The sequence below is a fragment of the Plodia interpunctella genome, chromosome 17, assembly GCF_027563975.2.
Source record: "Plodia interpunctella isolate USDA-ARS_2022_Savannah chromosome 17, ilPloInte3.2, whole genome shotgun sequence".
Lineage (NCBI taxonomy): Eukaryota > Metazoa > Arthropoda > Insecta > Lepidoptera > Pyralidae > Plodia > Plodia interpunctella.
The window spans coordinates 1,576,762-1,600,215 of NC_071310.1; the positions used below are offsets into that span (position 1 = coordinate 1,576,762).

At 35.8% G+C, this 23,454-nt stretch overlaps 1 protein-coding gene across 5 annotated transcripts in view; it reads left to right on the top strand.

Moving 5' to 3' along the window:
* side-VII (sidestep VII) overlaps window positions 1-23,454 on the top strand; it is a 296,254-nt gene that overhangs the window by 180,676 nt on the left and 92,124 nt on the right. The window lies entirely within an intron of this gene.

Genomic DNA, 23,454 nt, shown 5'->3' on the forward strand with positions numbered 1-23,454 from the left:
TGATGTAGTTAAGGTTTAAATACATACATAAATGACCCCATGCGAAGCCGGGCCAAGGCGCTAGTTAGATATAAATGAATGACCAAATTCAAAATGGTGGGTTTTAACAACTGTACATTGAGAAAGATTTCATTGTAAACTATTTCAGGTTAAAAAAATCCAAAATTCCTTTACATACATACGTACATATATTAGGACACATCACATAGATTGAGCTAGCCCCATAGTGAGTTCGAGACTTGTGTTATGGGATACTAACTCAACGATACTATATTTTTATAAAAATACATATATAGATAAACATCCAAGACCCGGGCCTCGAACCCGGGACCTCTCGGTTCAGAGGCAAGTACTTTACGACTAAGCCACCGAGGTCGTCTTTATTCAACAACTAATCACTTATTGATGTAAAAAAATACCTAAAACTCATTTTACTGTCGAATTCCAAAGCGCAGGAGAAGAAGAAGCGGCGCAATAAACTGCACCGCATATTGTCCTTTCTCCAAAGATTGAAAAATGACATTACATATTACAAACTGACATTATATAGTATATAATATTAATATGTACGCCAGCTGGATCGATAAATATAGCCTGCCTAATCCCGCCTCGGACCTCGGAAGCGAAACTAATTTTCGTCTAGGATCCGTTGACAGATTATATATGGGCTCTGTGACACACCGCCCTGAAGGTTTCATTCCATTTCGAGTACGCTTAAGACGTCTAATTGACTTATGGTCCTAGGTTCGAACCCTACTCATGAGTTTATATTCTAATGTGTCTTACATGTGGTAGTTTGATATCAAATGATGAAAAAAAGCGCCCGAGTGTAAGTCGGACTCGCCCATGAAGGGTTCCGTAGCAGCAAGTAACATAATATAAAAGTTATTGTTGATGTTTTATGAAATAAATTATTGATAAGTAAAGTATAAGTAATTATAATTTGGTTCCTAATTGATGGAAAGGTAAATTACGGCATAAGATTTATGACGTATAAAATAAAGCTACTTATTAGATCTCGTTCGGTGGAAGTTTACATAGGTAGTAATGTATTTCATATAGGTATGTATATTTTTTAAAGTTTTTTAATTTTATAGTTTTGGAAATAAGTGACAGACAGACAGACATAACGAATCTGGTTGCTGAAAATGACGGTTTCGTTTTTGGCATTTGGCTACGGATCCCTAAAAAATACTAGCTGACTATTTATATATTCAACTTACTACTGCAGGTTTTGTGAACTGATTAAAAACTCACTGCTAAGGAAGATGTGGCCGGTAATGGCCCGTCCGTAAAGCTCGTCTGAATGGGCATCTCACTCTTATATATTGAAGGATGAGAGAGACAGTGTAATTACAGGAGAATAGATCTCGACAAAGCGCGTGTGCAAAGCGTATGTGTAAAAAAAAACATATAAATAAATCAATATAATTTGATTCATAACTGAATAATAATTACATTTTTGCTACTTTTTAATACCAGTCTATGCTTACATAGTAGATAATATTGACATTTTTCTGTTAATAACCTACTCGATAATAAATTTTCATACAAACTTTCACACGTTGATTTTTGGAAAAAAAAGTAGCCTATGTTTGAACGGGGGTCTTTAACTACTTTCATATCAAATTTCATCATATATATTGGTCCAGCGGTTTAGCCGTGAAAGCGATACAAACAGACAGACAGACTTTCGCATTTATTATAGTATGGATGTATTTGCTAATTAATATAATTATTAAACACAAACTCATGTCGCACGAGTATTATATTAAGCCAAGGTTGGAACCTTGGCTTTATATAATTCTATATAGGACTTTCCAATTCTAAACTGCATGTGCGTCTTTCAACTATTTGAGAATAGGACACAACATGGGTCTTAGCTATTAATTCCTGAACTTCCTAACTGTGTGTGTGTGTCTGTCTGACCTATCTACGTTTACCCACGGTTCATACAGGCTGGACGGTGCACTAGCTTGGATTAGCGGCCACATACAAGGATTAGCTGTTGATTGAATGAGAACTAAACGCTGGTTATTACTTGTGCACTGTGAAAGTAAAACTAGAATATGTATTTTATTTATTATATTTTATTTTAACAGGAAGACCAACAGCTACATTTATATAAACAATTAGACGTTTAATTAGATAGCAAAGGAGCCAATTAAAGGTCCTCACCAATAAAAAACTAAACAATTTAAAAAAAAAGTTGAGCATACCATATGCCGCTTCTTCTTCACTTGCGCTTTGAAACTCGGTAGTAGATTTAAGGTAAATTTGTGACATTAAAATTCAATGAGTTTGACCTTGTCGATCCTGGATCCACCATTAGGTCAATTAGGTATCATGATAATAAATTGTCATCCAAATTGAAGGTGCGCACAAAATTTTAGCTCAATCGGTTGATATCAGCTTCAAAGATGTGTTGATTGTATCCATACAAACATTGCAAGCTTGCATTAAGAAAAAATATACAGTAACTAAAATGTGTCTATTTGTCTTTTACAGGTAAGGAATGATATCACGTATTATATATGGCAACTAAAATAATATTGTAGCACTAAAACCACGGGTTGGAACCTCTACTACCTCTGCTTACATCATATCGAGTGAGTACCTATCATATTACCAACTTATTTTCAAAGTCTATTGATGTGATATGCACAAATTCACTTTCTCGCTCTTACAATTTCTTCGTTTTCGCCTATGACGCCTCCAATTCAGCATAATTTCTGCTTGTTGACTATGAAGGCTTTATATCTTTTAGCCACTTCAGAAGATATCTGCCTTAAGATATGAAGTAGTTGTATTATATAGTGGTAATATTGAGATAATAATTCTTGTTCACAAAAGGATACTAATGTTTCGCTCTAGTACAGTCTAATGCACGTCAAGTTACCTCTATGCTGTGGTAATAGCGATGATTTTGCAATAAATTGGGATAGCTTGATGTGCCGTCGACTGTACCATTGGTACTAGCGAGGCTTTTTAATTTGTCTATGGTTAGAAGTAAAATTAATGATGCTAGCGACACCTACTTGATTTATTAGTACAACATTGATTAAACTATTCAAATGGTCACAAATCAAACAAAACCTTTTACAAAAGCTAGTGTAGATTAGATTCTTATCAAGAACTTAACAAACGCTCCCCTATTTAGTGCTACACTGCAGAGTAATTGTTACTCATCTATCACTCCTGTAGTTTACTTATAGTAGACCATTTCACAAGCACTCCTGTTTAATCGTTTAGCTGACGATACGCCTGGTGAGTGTAAGTTCATTTTCGCTTTTATTTATTTATTTAAAAGAGATAATTACGAACATAATTCTTATTGAAGTGCAATATACATAGGAAGATAGCAAATGTACTATTTAATATAGTAGATATGCAATACACATATATAGAAGTATTATATATATTATAGTATCTTCTCAGACAGAATAGGCATTTTGATGTAATTATACTTCTAATTTGAGCTACAATGGCTGAGGTCCTGTCCTGTCCTGTTCAAATATATACCGAATTTACGAGTATAATCGAAGAAATAGTACAAGTTTATTTGTTAGACAAATAAAAAAAACTCCCGACTTTCAATATTCATTTAGCTATAACTTTTAAACGGCTAAACCGATTTTGATCAAAGATATTTAAGAAAGAATTGCTTAAAAATTAGCTATTAAATTAAAAAACCGCATCCAAATCGGTTCACCCGGTGATGAGCTACAGTGCCACGTACACATACAGACCGACTTAGCGGTCAAACTTATAATACCCCTCTAAAAATAGTGGATGTAAACTTTTCAAATTACATAATGGAACCTTAAAAAAATGAGTCCTTAACTAATTTTTTTAAGGTTCCATTAGTTCCATGTGGAACTACTAGGAATAAATAAGTTTCACAACACTACTTAGGTGAAACATACAACACATTTTTATCATAATATTACTCTAGACCCACACCTAGTCCACGGCAAGACACATCGCCTTTTAGTTGATAAAAACGTGAGGGTGCATCCACCCGGAGTAATATCTAGGGCTGAGAAATTGCTTGTGGTATAAACACACACATATATCTGAAGAATGACACTCAACATGCCAAGATGAGAGAACTTGGCATGTTGGGTGTCATTCTTGGCTGTGAAGTTCGGTGTCCGCTCTAAATATATCTTCTCTTTTTAAAAAAATTACATTTTATGTTTCCGGTTACGTTCGGGGTTGGGAAGCCGCGAAACCTGGGGTCAGCGTAAAAATACTTTGAAATTTCAAGAACTCGTCTGGCAACCTGCCTGACGTCAACCCTCTTTGGGAATGCTATTGTTGCCTATCAGCTGCCTAGGCTGTGTGTCCCTTAGTCGCCTTGTACGACATCATAAAAAATATTTGAAAATAATAATTATTAATAATTTTGACGACCTCGGTGGCGCAGTGGTAATGCTTGCCTCTGAACCGAGAGGTTCCGGGTTCGATCCCCGGTCGGGTCAGGATGGAAAATGATATTTTTGTAATTGGATCGGGTCTTGGATGTTTATCTATATATGTATTTGTTATAAAATATAGTATCGTTGAGTTAGTATCCTATAACACAAGTCTCGAACCTACTTTGGGGCTAACACAATCTGCGTGATTTGTCCTAATATATTTATTTATTTAAAATATATTTATGATAAAGGATAATTTTATCGATTTCGCATTTATCTTAAGCTTTGCGTGTGGTAAAATGTTTTTAAAAGTATTGATTTTATTTAGTTAACAAACAAATAATGTCCCTTTTAAGCTCAGAGGCAATAAAAACAACGTGCACATACATATTAAAGACTAAGAAAAATGTTTGTTAGAATAAAAATAATCAGTGAAATCTTAGGAGCCGACTGTTTCACACGAAATAAATGAACAGTAATGAGACAAACAACATTCTTTATCAGCATCATGAAGGGTGAATGAATAATTCATGTTCTATATAATTATTTCATCTGTGACTTTGCCATATGTCTTTGCGTGACAAGAGTCCTCGATTTTTCTTATTGGTAAATTAGATCGTGTATCTGATACGTGTTCAGATCGTACAGATACCGTATCACGTCTATATCTCTTACGGAATGGGCAGAACCGAATTTCGCGCAAATCTCGGCCACGTTTAGCTGGATGGTAATTCTACCGCACAATACACAGTCACTTTTGTATCAATTTTTTTTATTTCTTGGCGAATAATAGAAAAATATCTAAACATATTAAATAAAGTATTATAGTATAAGACGACCTCGGTGGCGCAGTGGTAAAATTCTTGCCACTGAACCGAGAGGTCCCGGGTTCGATCCCCGGTCGGGCCATGATGGAAAATGATCTTTTTCTGATTGGCCCGGGTCTTGGATGTTCATCTATATATGTATTTATTATAAAATATAGTATCGTTGAGTTAGTATCCCATAACACAAGTCTCGAACTTACTTTGCTCAATTTGTGTAATTTGTCCTAGTATATTTATTATATTTATTTATATTTATTATAGTTTTCTATAATAAAATGTGGTCACAGTTGACCGGAGATCGATTTCGTTATCGATTTAGTCAACCGTGACTATATTTTCAATTCAATGTCTGTAAAATGAGGAAAAGTATAAAATTATTTCTCATTGTATCAAAAACGCTATAAGAAGGCAACAAATCCATCATACGTAACATTTCGTTTCCTATTGACATGAATATGAATCAGTCGAGTGATCTTTCACCCCAATACGAATCAAAATCGGCAACATCACAATCGAGAATCGATTGCAATAAACATCGAATGTGCCAATACGAATACATCTTTGAAGTTGCTGATAATATGTGTGATCGTTTGAAGTGATATGGATCTAAATAATGATATTTGGAAATTTTCCTGAGACGTTGTTAAATTTGAGGCCATAGACTAGCGACCCGTACCAGCTTCCCTCGGGGCATAATAAATACACCTATACCTTTCTTGTACAAAAATCCGTCATAATAATACATACTTATAAAGTTTCAGACTTTAGCATGTGGAAATTGAGTTTTCCAAGACAATTCTATAGTAATTGAGGCATTCTTCTTAATTAATAGTTTGTTTTTGTTCATGTGGTGACTTAATTTACATGCTCGCAATATGTAATTACCTTCTGTGTATCAATTTAACCGCAACTATTCTAGTATCTTAAAACTTATTTCTAACAAATGCTTCATCGTTTCATGAAACGGATGTTAGTGTCATGAAAATAATTTAATTAAATAAATAAATATATTAGGACAAATCACACAGACTGAGCTAGTCCCAAAGTAAGTTCGAGACTTGTGTTATGGGATACTAACTCAACGATACTATATTTTGTAACAAATACATATATAGATAAACATCCAAGACCCGGGCCAATCAGAAAAAGATAATTTTCCATCATGACCCGACCGGGGATCGAACCCGGAACCTGTCGGTTCAGAGGCAAGCACTACCACTGCGCCACCGAGGTCGTCAAAATTATTAATTATTAATAATTATTATTTTCAAATATTTTTTTATGATGTCGTACAAGGCGACTAAGGGACACACATCCTAGGCTGATAGGCAACAATAGCATTCCCAAAGGATTGACGTCAGGCAGGTTGCTAAATGATGGTTGCAGGTTGCAGGTTGGTGGTACCACTGCGCCACCGAGGTCGTCAAAATTAAATAATTGCATATCATAAATTGGTATTTACGGTCACTTCACACAACCACAGTTGGGTGGAAAATAGCAAAACAACAAATTGAAACTGCTGTAATAGTGTAATTTCGGGTTTTGTATGTTTTTAATTGTAGATTTTAATCACTAATTTACATACAAAAGTCTTGTGTCAAAAAAATAAAATGGAAATAAAATAATATTATACAAGATATTTATATGACACCCATAAAGTTAACTAGCTGTTGCATACGATTCTGTCCATGTAAAAAAATTAAGATAACATTTCCTGGACTTGAAAATCGTTCTCAGCTGTAATGCTCTGAAACGTAGTAGATTTTGTTACCACCGACCGCCTTTATTTGGCAATGCTATAGGTATCGTAAGATATTTATGGAAATTCTACCACGGATATGCAGTTCCCGTACTACTTAAATATTCGTGTAGTGGGGCGGGAACCACACGGCTTCATGAGTGTGTGTGCTGAAACTGACCGATCATTATATCCCCTCCTGAGCGCGATGTCTACAACGCAAATATATATATATATATATATATATATATATATATATATATATATATATATATATATATATATATATATATATATATATATATATATATATTATAATCAGCACTCGTATCACAATCATAACCATGTTTTGATATACCTTTTGACTATGTACATTATGTACTTTTATATATTATTAGAAAAAAAAATCATTGTAAGAAACAATAATGGTAAGCCCTTCTGGCATGATAGGTACCAACACTGTTCAAATGAGTTTCTTTCGGCATTTCTTCTCAGCAGTGGTCATTACGAAATGCCAGTAGTTTGTAGCTTGTGAGAAATAACTATAAATATAAAAATTGACGAGAAAAAGTGCCTGTCTAATTTCTAAATAAATGATTTGAATTTGAATCTTCAATATGCTTATGTAGCAACATTTCTGAATTCCATAATACCTGTAACGTTCATTGATTTATATCAATAGTTATGAAATACAACATTAATAATAATACCTTGTATAATAATTCAATCGACTTGTACAACAATACGTCATTACTTATGTCCCCGAACGTCACAATAAAACCATGTCATTTTTCATCCGTATTCTCGCACATCACTCAATGTCGTGAAGCCAGTTGAAAAATAGGAATAATAGTGTCTCTGCTACTACGTTTTATTTTCTTTTTACCTGACTGGCGCAAAGGACGAGTTCGTATGGCGAAAATACAGACAGTCACAGACAAATACAGAACAGCAGTTTACATGTCAGCTGGGGAGAATATATAAGCCAGTAGTTTGCACACTTGCACGCCAGCAATGAGCATATTAGTTAGTGTATCAAAATAATGAAATTTTTCTCTCATTGTATCTCATTGTCGTGTTCAAAGACTAAATATTATGTCAAATCAAAATAGTTTATGTAGATGATATATGTACTATCACTATCACAAAATTACTTAAAGCGAATTATGCTACCGACGACCAAAGCGTAGATGAAGAAGATTTTAACACACTACTTCGAGCCAGAGAATAGCAAATGTGTAAATGCTGTTATAAATTTCCTTTTTTATTTACAGCTACAACTGGAACAGGTTAACGAGCCGCATTTTAATGGCCATTCAAACAAGATTAAACTTAAAGCCACAGAAAATAGAATACACTTTCTGTAAATCGTTTCAGTGCCCTAAGCACATTTTTATTATGGCCCCTATAATTGCCGGGCCTAATGAGTCGCGAACTCAAATTGTCCGAAAACAATATAGTAACGTTAAATAATTGGCTGTAATTTTGGTGGAGTGTTTCGGTGAGTTAGTTTTGATGACCAAAATATTATTTTGATGACATTTATTAAGTTAAATTGATTTATATCTTTGACAACAAGATGTGGTGATCAATGGCGCAGTGGTCAGCGCGCTCGGCCTGTGATAGTGGCGGTTAACACACTCTCATAATGGTCGGTCATTGGATGGGTGACCAAAATTATCTTGAGCTCCTCCGTGCTACGGAAGGCACGTAAAGCTGTTGGTCCTGGTTGTTTTTGCAGTTAAAACCAAACTCCTTATCTATCCGTAAGGAAGGCCAGTGCCCCAGCAGTGGGGATAGTATAATAAGTCAATGAACCTCAAGATTTTTTACCAAAAGGATAAAACGCTGACTAAGCACACATACCGCGTCGATTACTGATACGGGTTCCTTCGAAAATACTCCAAATTACCTCAATATAACTTCGCAAGAAAACCGTAAGTCCACACAGTTTCTTTAACAGGGTCCGACAGAATCGAACCTACGGCCCTCAAGATAAATGATGTTGGGTAAAAAACCATTATTCAAGACGTGATAGGCAGATGAATTAAAATGTGATTATGTGTCAAGAATTTTTCTGATCAGTTTAATCATTATCTTAACAAGTTCCAGGGTTAATAGGACATTTTGAAAACATTTTAACGACAAAAACAAATGCAACATTAATGATTAATTTAACAAAATTAAAATAAAACACTGCATAAATTGCCATGAAGTCAAATCAGACACTTTTTTCCGTGCGTCAAAAACAAAAATAATATATGGGGCTTGTATGACGTGGGCACAAGTGACGTCACAAACGTCAAAAGCGTTTTAATTATACTTTAATGATATAAGAGAATACTTATTTTTTTATATGTATACTAAGCCTCAACCATGTTAATGATGTCACACACATAGCCCCCACTTTATAAATAACTACCGGCCCGTCCCAGCTTCGCTCGGGTAAAAATATAATAAATTATACCTCTAAACCTTCTGGAATCACTCTATCAATTAATATATACATATAAAATATATATTTGTATAAATAATTACATAATTAGTTGCTACATGCTTAGTCAAAACGTATACAGAAAGGTATCCGCCACAAGCTTCGTCAAAATATATAACAGTAAAATCTGCAAGAAGCTTCGTCAAAAAGATAATTAACCTATGAGACCTAGATATAATATATATATATATATATATAAGTCACCTGTAACAAATTGAATGGAAGTGACATGCCGTCTATTTATAGTTGGGTAATAGCATTACTAATAGATTTTCCGACTCTTTGAACATGAAATTGGATTCAAAAAGCTTATAAATATCTGTGGGCGGGTTTGATTCGTGATGTCTTGTCGAATTGTATGATTGACGATATTGTTACATATTCTCATAATAGATGTTTAAATTTGATAAAACTGAATAAACGTATTCGTGGTAAACATGATGACACAGAATCTCGCTATTTGCGTCTATTTATCCGCTGATTCCGGGTCTCGCGCTATCGAAACTGAATGTAATTGGGAATGCAAAAGTTTGATCTAAATTGAATCTAAGTTTGAAATGAATAATAAATAATAAATCATGTTCAATTGGTAAATCATTTATAGACCTGAAAATTATTTTTCAGGATTCAAGATTTTTTTAAAACTAAGTCTATCGCCGAATGCCAAAGCGCAGATAAAATAGAAGCGGCGCAACAAACTTCACAGCAGCCTTTTCTTCAATGAGGCATTACTCTCGTGAGGTTAGGTGGTTTTCAGAGTGTTTCGACCGCTTAAGAATTTGTTTTACTAGCTGACTTTAAAATAATTAATCCATATTGTAGTAAAGTAAATTTTATGGACGATTGATTTTGGAAATGACTCCTTCCTCAAAAAAAAATGACGGATCTAATCGGAATAATATCCCAGCGGTTACATTAAAGGCAAGTGGGCACGTTCAAATGATTGAGATTTTCTTGTTTTCCTAACCCTACCAAATGTCAGTGCCTACGTTTATACTGGCACATTTTAATTTTTACATGTTGATAACGTCGGTGCATAGTCTGTGCCTTGCGGCAGAATGTGCTAAGTCGACGGCGACGAGACGAGCTCTCCACAGATCTAGATTTTAGATTAAACCCTACAGAAAGACGTAGTTAGGGAGGCTTCAGTAAACAAACATTTCGACAACCTGCTTCATCGTTTCTTATGAAAACATCATTCTGTAACCAAACTGAGTAGCCTTACTAGTTGAATTACTGGAAAAACAATAAATAATAGAAACATTTTAATCATATGTCTGAAAAATAATTAGCGTTAGCGACGAGATTTAACTTTAAGTATGAATTGTGAAAACTTTTCGTAAATTAGAACTGTTTTCTAGAAAATGTTGCAGTGTCGTTTTTTGGCACCTTTTCTTTCTACTAGTGCTTTGTTTTTAACTGTACTATCAATCCTACAAATTTGTAATTGTATGTGTAGATATTCATTACGTTGGATTTTTTTTATTGAACTTTGAAAGTTTCGTCTGCTTCTTCCCCGTTAGTGTCTCATCAATTTCACTTTTAAGATGTAGAATTTCCGTATTTTTGTTTGTTTGCATTGGCCGAACCGTTGGCAAAGTCTCAACGATCCACGTTGATGGCTAATCAGAGGTACAAGGTCATAAGAAATGGCATCATCCAGTATCGGAGGCCAAGATCCATTTCGGATTGCTCCACCTGTTTCCACTCTCTCTCTCAGTTCTCACAGTAATTTAGTATCCAATAAAGCGTTTGTAGATTTGCCATCGACAAGCAAAGAATAATTATTTGTTCTCTGGATTTTGAATCATCTTCGAATTGAAGTAAGCTATCAACGCCACAATTTGTCCAGCTTTAGTGAGAATGCCGAGATTCAAAACTAATTTTGACGTTGATAAACGCTATGATGGTGGGTTTCATTGTGAAATGGACTAATTTTCCGACCCCGGTCACCAAATGTCGAGTGTACAGACTGGAAACTAATACTCTGGGTAAAAATTGTCATGTTCTTCCAAAACTTCCAGTAATCGTGGTTGTGATGTCGTTAAAATCACTATGTATAAATTTAGCGTGTGCAATGATATATGTTTTTAATTATATAATTAATATTCTTAATTAGGGTGAACTGCATCAGTCGACTTTGACGTTGGCATTATCCTGCGTGCCGTTTAGACAATATGACGTACTTTGCTTATCTCTGCGCAGATTGAAGCTAACGTTAAAATACATTGCAAATTATTTGCAATTACTTACTATATTGCTTGCTTGTTTTGGTGTATATCTTACCTGAGTGTAATGATTCCATGAATATTATTTGTCGAATAAATGCTTGAAGATAATCATGCCGTGGTCAGGTTATGAACATTATACTATAATTAGCTTCTACCCGCGGCTTCGCCGCGTAAATTTCCCACGGGAACAGTTATTTTTCCTGGATGATTGGTACCATATGTTCTCCATACTTCAAACTACATGTATACAAAATTTCAAGAAGATTGGTTAAGTAACGTGAAGCGTGAAAAGGTAACAAACAAACTTACTTCGCATGCTTTTATAATATCAGTTAGGATGTGAGATTCGTTCGGTTTTTCTTGCCGTTCTCTCGTCATTTTAGGTACAGGCCGAATCTGGACCGATTCGTCACCCGAAGATGTCGACCAATTTAATTAATTCGGAATTTATTGTCCAAGGTCTGAAGCATTGAGTTTTGAATTCACCCTTTCATTTGTTTTCGTCATGTTTCTTTTTACGCGCCGATGATTTGTGACCTTCTATTGTTAAATTAAGTGTTTCATCTAAGAAAACAGGGATTGCTAATATTTAAAAAATGGTTTTCTTAATAGGCTTTAAATGAAATTAATAGTATTGCAATTAAATAGATTTACAGAATTTTCTTCAAATGATATCCCAGCTTTTATCCCCAATTATTTCATGGCTTATGTTATCATTGTCTTAGTTGTATTATAAACTAACATACTTACTATTGAACCGATCAGTCAACAAGTGTAGTGTTACCTCGCTATAATTTTCCACACAATAATTGAGTACCTAGGTTATTACCTAGCTCATTCTAGCTTAAAATTAAAATTTTGTACATTTTTTATGAAAGTAGAATAAATACTAAGCAAGCAAATACCATCCATCGGTAGTCGTCCAGTCGTCCGCCGGTTGGTAAGTGGTTACCGCAGCCTATGAACGCCAGCAACACCACGGATCGGGGCGCCGACCCTGAATGTCAATCTTAGTTACATATACTTACATAAATACATATATACCGACATTTTATGATTCAGAATGATACATTCAGACGAAGAAATTAATAACACAACGTTCCTTTCCCACTACCATCGCTTCAGTTTAATCTGATGGGAAGAAATAACAAGGCAAATTGAACCTTATCTACAATGGAAAGCCGTAAAAAACCCTGAACTCTAGTCTTTTGTTGAAACTTCGCCTCTTTCGAGCTACAAATTGCAGTTTTGCACAACAAACCATGCTGAAACAACCTTGTGCGCCTAAGTTATGCACGAACTAAAGCTACTTAGCAACTTAAGCCTGTTGAGATCAAATGTTTTGGGACGTGGCTTATGCCTACTAAGAGCTCAGTATGATTTTTCGGCCTTTTTAGTCTCAGAAGGAAAGTGTATATCTAAAATTCAAGTCAAAAGTTTACACTTAAACCTAAAATGGCTAAAACAGTGAAAATGGTAATAAATGTGCGTGTGGTCCCGCCCTAGATTATTCACAAACCTCCTGAATGTCGAAGCGACTAAGGAACACATGCCTTAACAACAACAGCATCCCCAAAGAGGGTTCACGTCATAATTAATTTTACTCAAAGTCTTGCTAAAAATAGTATGCCGGTGGTAAAAGTATAGCCAAATCTGCAAAACTTAATACTTGATTTTTACCCTGGGGAACCCTGGGGTTCGGGGCGTCACAGCTCCGAATGTAACAGACAAGAATGAGAGGGTGAAAATGGTAAGAACTGTTTTTGTTAGAAGCGTATGCGAAGTCAGGTAAACAGAGCTATATAAATACATACATAGAGCTATATAAATACAAACAAAAGATTAGAATCTTTTGTTTCGCATATACAAGAAATAGAAACGCGTATTAGAAATACACAATAAAAAAAAAACGTGACACAGAGCTAATATTTTTTGCCCCTCATGGTGTGTCTGGATTTACAACGCCTATTTTACCGCTTTGTATGAATCAGGTCGGGAAATTGTATGGTAATGTTTTATCTCATTTAGCTATATAGATCGTTGTCGTTAGTTTACTTATGTCTTTGGTAGCACCGTCAATTTAACGTTGACATAATTTTAATACAAAAATGCCTATTTATTTTACAAGTTACATTATATTATTATAAGATATTTGAGTTCCTGTTCGCTCTTTATTTTTGTTTATATCAGAAATGCGATTGACGAAGTTACCGGTATCTATTCTAGATTTGATCTCAGGTTTCGGTTTGCATTGCAATAAGACTCGGCTGCAAGGGAAAGTTTAAATGGAAAGTATAAATATTGTTTACTAGCTGCGCCCTGGGACTTCGCTCATGTGGATTTGTGAATAAAAAGTACTCTATGTGTTATTCCAGGTTATACTCTTCTACCCGTGTAACGAATTTCATAATATCCTTCTAGTAGATTTTGCGTGAAAGAGTAACAAACATACATATATACACACATCCTCACAAATTTTCGCATTTATAATATTAGTAGGATAAGTAGGATTTATTTAGTTTATAAATATCCAATCTATCCATAAGAATATTCTTCTTCATAGTCGTATTCCTCATGGCTGAGGGTCGTGGTCATTACATGGAATGAAACACACACAACAACTTTCTTGGCATTATTAATGGAGTGGTTTGCCTTTACCTTCTCCATTTCACATACAAGTTAATAATAATCAACCAGTGTGCAGGTTTGTTCCTCACGATGTTTTCCTTCACCGGAAGCAAGTGGTGGTCTATGAAAACTACTATACATGAGTCAGATTGGTATACAAACTCATGTGGCACGAGTAGGATTCGAACCTGGGATATTTCGGTCCACAGGCGGGCGTCTTAACCATTACGCCACCACTGCTGCACTATAAGAATATTACAAATGTGACAGTGTGTGAGAGCAGAAGAGTGACATAAGTCACTTTCTGCAACGGGTGGACCCGCAGGCAAAAGCTAGTGGCAAATAAAAATGCATAAAGAATTGGTTTCATTCACAAAATTACAATCTCCATGCGTTCAGGACATAAAATGTGGACCTGTCATTCGACGCGCCCCCCTCCGAGCATATTAAAATGGGGCCCCTTCAGTAAAATATTGAGCAATATCTCATACATACGCGACATTGTTCGAAAGACATAAAAAGCGGCCTTCATATGAAATATCTCGCCGAAATTCTCGATTGAAATTGTGTCATTGAAAAATTTGTAAGGAATCCTTTACTGTGGATAAAATCAGCAGTTTATATGTAAAAATAATTGTCACAAAAAAAGCTATTGTCTCTCATCCGAATTTCGCGAAATCGCGCGCCTGCCTGACGTCTACTCTCTTTATTCATTCATATCGAGTGTGTTATCGCTAACACTGATGTCAGATTTTATTCAAGTCGCCTAAAGGCATCTGGCTTGAATTTTACGACCACCTACCGCCATCTAGTGGCAAATATACACAGCTGTGAACTAAACTCTGTTGTTCACCAATGTGCAGGTTTCCTCACCATGTTCTTTTAAGCAAGTGGTGGTCTACTACTACTACACTACTATAAAATACATAATTCAGATTGGTATATAAACTCATGTGACACGAGTAGGATTCGAACCTGGGACTTTTTCTTAACCCTCTTTATGAAAGTAAATGTTACCTCTCAGCTGGGCTTCCGGAAACACGCTATGAGAGAGAGAGACAGGTAAAATAATAACAATCAGGATTGATAACACTATTGAAATATCAGCAGAAATAAATTAATGTAAAATTGGACTATTTTAATTGCGTGTATATAACATTTAAACAATTATAAATATACCTTTTGTATATTTATGATTTAGGGACGGTACCTTTACGGTTGTTAGTCCACGCGAAGGAAACGCAAAGAATACATTATACTACCGGTTTACATAACAAAGTTTATAATTAAATTCTATAACAATGCAAATTGTATGTATTTAATTACGGCACGTGGAAAAGCAAGCAATTTATGTGACGTTAAAAGTTTTCATCCCACCGTCATTATATGCCTTATGAAAGTAAAATTAGTGAATCAACCACAGACCAAATAATTAAACGGTCGGCGCGTTTGAACACCGAGGTGTAAAGACGTATACGTAAAGAGAGTGAAACGCTCCAAAATTTTAACCTTACATAGCAATGTTTTCACGTATGATTTGTATTGTTGATCAAAGTATTAATTTCTTTGCCGCTTCTTCTTTTTTGCGTGTCGATGGCAAATCAACGCTCCATTGGGTTTACGCTCGCTTGCTCGCTCCATTGCTCTATCGCATCCACCTAAATATATTCTTGCCAGAATCGAGCCACTTTGATGGCTTCATCGAAAGCTGCCTTTAAGTCAGTACTCGTTATTTACAGTATTTGTGCGTATCCCCTTGCGGTGGTCCTTTGCCATATTGTTGGCGAGACACTGAGAACAACGTGGCTCGCATGAGGGTTTCTGGCACTCTTTTTATATTTAATCTCCACTCTATCTTCGCTCTCGGTCAGATCTCGGAAAATTTCCTTATTTTGCTTCCTGTAAGCTTTCTTTATGTCTTAGTCTAATTGGGAGTTGACCACCCCTATGAAGATTAATAATGGATCGCGGTTTTTCATCTCTTCGACTTTTAGTTTTTCTTTATTATTTTCTTTAGTCTTTTCTTGAGTTCTCTTCTATCCGCTTCTGTTTCTAACCCTATTATTACCCTCCTATCTTTTGCTTTCCGCACTTTCCTTACTTCCACCCAGCCTTCCTTTACGTCGATGGCTTTCTTGACGCTTTCCAGGACCTCTTCTCCGGTTTTTTCCGCATCCTCAGAGGTAACTCACCACCGAGTGTAACGTTTTGTTCCTACTTTGATTTGTCTCGGTAGGTCTCGGCGCTGCCACCACACTTGCATAGGTGGCTGCATTGTTTGTCACTTTTTCTAGGATGGAGTACTGGTATTTGGGCACTCGGGACAGCGATTGTGGAGAGAAGCCTTTGTGGCTAAATCCAAGTGATATTTATGGGTTTAGACACAAAGTCATGTAACTTATGATTTTAGCCACCATGGAAATAGTAGGTACTCGTTGTACGAAGTTGTGGCGACATCTACTACACCATATGCACAACGCCCGCAGTTGTAAAAAACCGACCAAACTCAACGAATAACAAGCCACATAAGTGATCACTCTACATGACGACTCTACGGACAGATGGCACTACGATCGACTCACTATAGAAAGCTAACAAGCCTAGACCGCGCAGACAGTGCGTTTATGATTGGAAGCATATTGCTTGCAATCATAAACGCACTGTCTGCGCGGCCTCACATACAACCTCCGACATAACACCGTCTGTCGCGTGCGGTTCCCCAGGCGCAACACCAAGCCTGGCGAGAAGATCTTCCCTTTGTGGCAGTTGAGCATAATCATCTAGCTCCCGCTACTTACTAAATCCATGCTAGCAACATCATACCTCCCGTGGATGTCGTACGAGGCGACTAAGAGAGACTTGACAGCTCATAGGCAACGATACTAATACTAAGGAAGGAAGGCAGGCGGCCGGTCTTACAGTTTGTTTCGCCGACCCCGGTTTGGACCCCGTTTTCACGTCTATTTATGTTTCTCTAAAATCACAAAACACGATGAGATTGTTTACATAATAGCACTTGTAAAATCACAAACTTGGTGAAAGTTGAGTTGGTAATAATTTTCACAAAATGGTCACTTGACTGACATGCTGTACTATTATTATATGTGGACATTATTTCTGTTGAATCTGATTATATTCAACAAGAACTGCTCACGATTATTTGGCTATCCTCCAACTTGTCAAATCGGATACTTTTTTCTTATGTCAAAAAAAAAAAATTATATGGAGTTTGTATGACAGTAAATGTATTGTGACGTCACGGATTTTGGGAATCAAAAATCATTTCCAATATAGTTTAATGAGGTCGAAAAAATAGTAAATCTCGTAATTAATAAAAGTTATCATATAATGTGACATTAAATTATAATGTTTGATTATTTAAATACCTTAACACAATTTCTTTTTTACCCAGTCGAATAGCCAATTCAGTTTAGTGCACAGTATTAATACTTCTTCAAAATAATTGAAAGAGCCAAATGCGTCCATATTTCCCAAACACAGCCAGCTTATCATCATAAACACACCTTTCTTCTGTCGCTAAAACTGAAATGGTCGTGAAAAAGCAATAACTGCTGCGTTCACACCGACGCGCTCCGGTACAAACCGCAAAAACCCAGTTTAAACCGGTCGGCGCGTCGCATATTCATTAGGTCATTATTATGACCGGCCCGTGTACAGCGAAATTCTCAGCGCAAAGTGGTAAAATATGGATAGTGCAGAGACAAATACCTATAGTAAAAGCGCAGTCGTAAAAGTTCTTGCCTCTAAACCGAGAGGTCCCGGGGTCGATCCCCGGTCGGGTCATGATGGAAAACGATATTTTACTGTGTGGTCCGTGTCTTGGATGTTTATCTATATATGTATTTGTTATAAAATATAGTATCGTTGAGTTAGTATCCCATAACACAAGTCTCGAACTTACTTTGGGGCTAGCTCAATCTGTGTGATTTGTCCTAATATGTTTATTATTATTATTTATTATCCATTTTGGGGGACAACAATAAAAGGCTTATACGAAGTCGAGATAATCAATTCAACAGTCACTGACACACACAATAACACATATATTATATATGTTATGATCCAGGATATACCATCAAATTAATCACTTGGCATTGACATATATAAATTTCTATAATTTTAACACAGCGCTTTAGACACATAGAATACTTTGAGCAAGGAACGCACGCCACTTAAAATGACTGTACAGTTTTTCGGCTTAATGGAGATTCGTTATAACAGCTAACTCGTGGTGTTGGTAACAAACACCAATCAACTTTGTAAGTATAGTAATGGTGGGACATACAAGTAGGTAGAAAACTGATATGTAAGAAAAAACAAGTAGAAACAAAGAAGGCGCGATGCAATCCAAATCGTAGTGTCCATTTCCTAGCATTTGCTGGCATTGTAAATTTTTTTTGTTAAAGCTACAGTACTAAATAAACTTACGGTAACTTAATTTCCTACATTAAAAAATTCTACGATCTAGAATACGTAATAGTAGCTAAAAATATTATTTATTGGTGTCATAGTTAATATTTTTTAAACTTAGACAATACTCATCTTAATTTGCTTCTGTTATTTCGGTGATTTGTCATAAAATATTCAGCACAGCGTCTCAGCTAGATTAATGTTGGAAATAAATCTAATTCGTGTATTGTTCTATCTTCGGTGCATTTAAATTAACTGCACTATTAACGACCTTATGATTCAAATGAGACAGGAAAGACTGGAAGTAAGGCTGACATTTTATGGTCTGAAATCTATGTTATAAAACTCTTTCGTTACTGACTGACTGACTGACTGACTGACAGACAACGCACAGAGAACTACTGAGCGTAGAAAGCTGAAATTTGGTGTGTAGAGTCCTAGAACAGTGTAGGGGAGCAGTAAGAAGGGATTTCCTGAAAGTTACGCCTTTTAGAGTAACATATATTTTTGGTCTATTGGACTTCTCTCCCCCATATTGTTGAACAATTCGTCTACTTTTTAGTGCCTATTCACTAGACCAGAAATCCTGGTGGCCACTGATCCTTCAAAAATTCTGTACGCACTAGAAAAATTCTTATAAAAAAATCTCCGTATCGGATGGTCTTCCAATTAGCAATTTTTATTTTTGGGTTGAATTTTTAGCGTCCATTGGCCACTAGACTTTTTCTTGAACTCTTGTTCGTCACAGAACGCTTAGCTTAACTGTGTTTAGTTTTAGCAGGCCACACCAACTGTTTCTCTGCTGTAGTATCATAATATAGGGCGTTTCTCAGAGCTGCGGTCGCGCTGTTATTACATTTTTAAAAACTGTAACAAAGACAATAATTAGTGTTACTATTTGACTTTAAAATAATTTGTCTGTACTGTGGTAATGTAAACTTTAGGAATGATTGATTTTGGTAATGATTCCTTTCTTAAGAAAATTGACGGATCTTAATGAAAGCGCGGCCGCAGCGGCCGAAACGCTCTGTGAGCCAGCCAATAACTTATATACCAATGAAACAGCTTTTCATATGCTTTAAAATGTCCGTTTTTACACCTTTTATCACCGACTTTCCATAAGAGGTCGGCTTTTATGGAAGTTAAACATACGAAAAGCCATCTTAAACTCGCTATGGCTCCATAAAATTATTTTATTTTGGCACCGTCTGAAATTTCACGCAGTAAAATGTGGGCGTCGAGTGTTAAATACACACCAACGTTGACAATTGGGATAAATAAACAACCTTTTTCGTCCCGCCTTCTCTTCGCAGTTAATGCGCGTTGTAAAAATATGTATTTTCGACGAAGTACCGTACTTAGCATTTTTAGTTGAGCACCGCTTCGGAAAATTTATACTTATTTCTGCATTGTCATTGTGTTCTCTTGCAAGAAATGTGTTGTCTTTGAAAAAGATAATAATTTTTCATTCTGGATTTTTCGTTCCTGCAATAAGTGAGATAAGATGTTTAAAAATTGGTACCATTTAAAATAATGAGAAGAATTGTGTTTCTTGTACAATGAAAAGAGTCTATTTGCGTCTGCATAAAGAGTCTATTTGAGTCTACATATAAAATATAAATAAAATAAATAAATGGACAATACTCTACGTCCCATACTATCCCATAGTGGGTTCGATGTTTCAGAACCAAGACTTCTGAGATAACAAGAGAAAATATTTTTCCGCTCTAGGAAGCGAACCCAGGCCTTCCAGCTGCGTAATTTGCCAGCTGGAAGGCGTGGATTCGACGCCACGAATTTATAAATGCGAAACTTTGTGAGGATGTATTTGTTTAAATTTGTTACTCTTTCACGCAAAATCTACTGGATGGATTGTTATGAAATTTGGTACACGGGTAGAATATAACCTGGAATAACACATAGGGTACTTTTTATTCCGAAAATCCCACGGGAGCGAAGCCCCGGGGTGCAGCTAGTGAAATGTAAATTCATGTTGAAAAGTAAAATCCGTGCTCACGTCTCAACACAATAAATCATCAGAGTCATTTCCTTAAACACCTCCAAATCCTGCGGAGATTTTCACATGACTCCAAACTGAGACAAATATACATCCATCTCTTTTTTGCGCTACACATTATGCGGTAACATTTGTCAATGCCAGTGCTAATTGAGTATATCGTACATCATCGAGGTTCGCATTAATATGTTTTGAATTTCTTTTGCTCACTCTCCTGTTACTTCGTGTACAATAAATTGCCCTATATATCAGAGTTTAAATAATAAATAAATAATAAATATATTGGGACAAATCACACAGATTGAGCTAGTCCCAAAGTAAGTTCGAGACTTGTGTTATGGGATACTAACTCAACGATACTATATTTTATAATAAATACATATATAAATAAACATCCAAGACCCGGGCCAATCAGAAAAAGATCATTTTCCATCATGACCCGACCGGGGATCGAACCCGGGACCTCTCGGTTCAGTGGCAAGAACCTTACCACTGCGCCACCGAGGGTGTCAAATTTTTAAGTTGTTAAGTTTGAATGTAGACATTGATATGTATACCTATTAAATGTTTATTTTAATCGCTGCATATTTTTTACTATGTCTAATGCCTGTGATCCAAAATAAATTTAAAGTGAAGACTCCAAAATATTAATTCCAATCGGCCGATCAGACAATTTGTATGAGAGAGAAACATTTTTTACATGTTCTGTCATATAGTTTTTTTTTAGAAACCAATTGAGTTTTATCATTCAAATTAGTTCAAAAAATTTCGCGGTTAAAATATTCGAGCTCATGTAAGTAAGATCGATCGATTGGCATTTAGTTCAAAGTTGAAGATCGTTGTAATTAGATAAAATCAATGAAAACTGGATGCTTCTATATAGTTTTAGTGTTGTTCAATATTATTTAACTTCAAATTTGTCGTGAAATAACTGCCTGTTAAGATTATTTCTGGATCGATATGACTTTGACTTCATATTAATATTTTTGCGAGATTTTCGTAAAGAATTACTATTTCTATGGCTAAAATAGACACTTATCCTATACTAATCCTAATTTATATTATAATGCGAAAGTACGTTTGTTTGTTACTTCTTTACGCTCTATCTACTCAATCAATCTTCTTGAAATTTTGCATACATGTAGTTTGATGTATGGAAAAGGACATTTGATCCCTGAAGAATAACTGCTCCGTGAGAAATCACGCGGGCGAAGCCGCGGGCGAAAGCTGGTTTTCCTATAAAGAAAATAAATTGACCTCTTCATTCCACTCATATTTTATACTCTAAATAGAAATACATTTCAAAAACTCGCCATTATAACTTGAACTGAAAATATATGAAACTGCTGGAAATATATCATGGCATGCATACAACCACCGCAAATATATAATATATGTATATAGGTAACGACGCAGCGCAGGAAAGCGGGTACTATGTCAAAACCGAGCTAGAATTTCTCCGGTAACATTCGTCTATATCTCGACATAGCAACTCACATCCCGCATAACCGTATATGTTGTGGTGAAAAACGGAGTCTTGCAGCGATTTTGCAAAATTTTAATATTTTTTGGTAGGTGTGTAATTTTCAAATTCGATTTTTTTCGTATACCATCCAAAAGTTCCCACACCTGAGGATCAGTTCCTTGATGCACTATAAGGTCATGCTTATCGGTCAACGTTTTGTTCGAACGATTTTCATGGGGAACTTATCGAGTTGTTGATGTCCATGAACTAAGGTAAACAGACACGTGACATCTATATTCATTAAAATCTGTAATATATCTACTTATTATGGCATGACACGGAGAAATCCAAGAAGATCTTGGAGCCAAAAAGGCTTGTAGAGCCGCAGGAAGTAATGTGCATATTTCAATTGTATTCATGCAAATAAACTTTTATTTAATAAAATAATATTTATTTCTACAAAATGCTAACATACTCTTAAGGTACTGTTACTAACTATTAGATAAAATATGTATTAACTTAGTTTTAAGTTAACATTACTAACAAAAAATGGACTGTTTGTTGTCTGAAATAAAGATATAACTCGCTACATCCTGTGACTAGCAACGCCAGCACGCTCCACTATCAGCGCGTCGCAGCCACTTCGGTCAATTTGCTGTATCGTTCCGTATTATATGTGGCTGTATGTTTTCAAATAGTTCACTCACCAGTATTGCTTAGCTGAAAGCTGTTATTTTACTGTTACTCAATTAAATGTAGAGTACGAGTTGAATGAGTTTCACTTCACTTTTTATTGAAAAACTACGCTCACCTCTTATACAGTTCCTTCTCTTTTTCGTTTTGCCTATATTCGGTTTCATTCAGGGCTGAGATGCTGAAGATCGGCCGTGATTTGTTGGCCGCCTGCCTGACGTCAACCACCCTTGGCAATGCTATTGTCGTTAGACAGATAATCATCATCATGTTGGCCTATCGATGATCAAGTCTTGGATACAGGCCTCTTCCGTCCTCTTTCACTCTTGGCGGTGTTGCGCCCGACTCATCCAATCTCGACCTCCGTGCCGTCGGATATCATCCATTCAACGCTACGGTGATCATCGGTGATAGATATGATATTTATTCATATATAAAAAAAAACACAACAAACAGTTTAAAAAAGGTAAAAACAATAATTATAAAGTCATGTGCCGCAGTGATCTGAA